The sequence below is a fragment of the Pundamilia nyererei genome, unplaced genomic scaffold, assembly GCF_000239375.1.
Source record: "Pundamilia nyererei isolate P.nyererei 1_Seehausen unplaced genomic scaffold, PunNye1.0 scaffold00847, whole genome shotgun sequence".
Classification (NCBI taxonomy): Eukaryota; Metazoa; Chordata; class Actinopteri; order Cichliformes; family Cichlidae; genus Pundamilia; species Pundamilia nyererei.
The window spans coordinates 38,629-39,278 of NW_005188248.1; positions in this window are offsets into that span (position 1 = coordinate 38,629).

Consider the following 650-nt stretch of genomic DNA (forward strand, 5'->3'; position numbering starts at 1 on the left):
TCTGTTTTCAGTCGACTTTTCAACTCTTCAGTAGAATCTTTTGCACTGAAGCTTGTGAGTAGCCACATACCCCAAAACTCATTCAGAGCAGACAAATCTGAAGCTCCTGGTTTGTTGTTGCTGCTTGTGTACAGATAATCCAGTACATCCAGATAATCATTGAAGAGTTCTTCCTTCTTCTTCATGTCTGGGATCTGAGACTCCAAGTAGCTTGATAGTTCATCAGCCACTGTGCTGTCTCTGACCTGTTTAATTATCTTTACTTCCTGCTGTGATGCTCCAGACAAAATATCCTTCAGCACTGAAGACATTTCGGCAGATGCTTTATTACTGTTGACTTGTTTATACAACCTTAATTGCATCACAAACCTAAATTGTTTAAGTGGCCTGACATCTGTTAGACTTCTCAATAAAGAATAAAGTTTCCTTATTGAAAGCAGCAATTGAAGAGATTCTGCCAGATGACTCAAACAGACAATGAGCTGAGCAGATCCTGGAGATCCTTGTCTGGCAGTTCAGCCGAATGCCTGCGCCTCTACACGAGCATTCTTTGGCAGGAAGGTCTGCACAACAAACAAACCTCCAGCTCCCTTTACTGTGTCAGAAACCTGAAGGTCTGTTCCACGGCCAGCGAGGTTTGTTGCTATGAT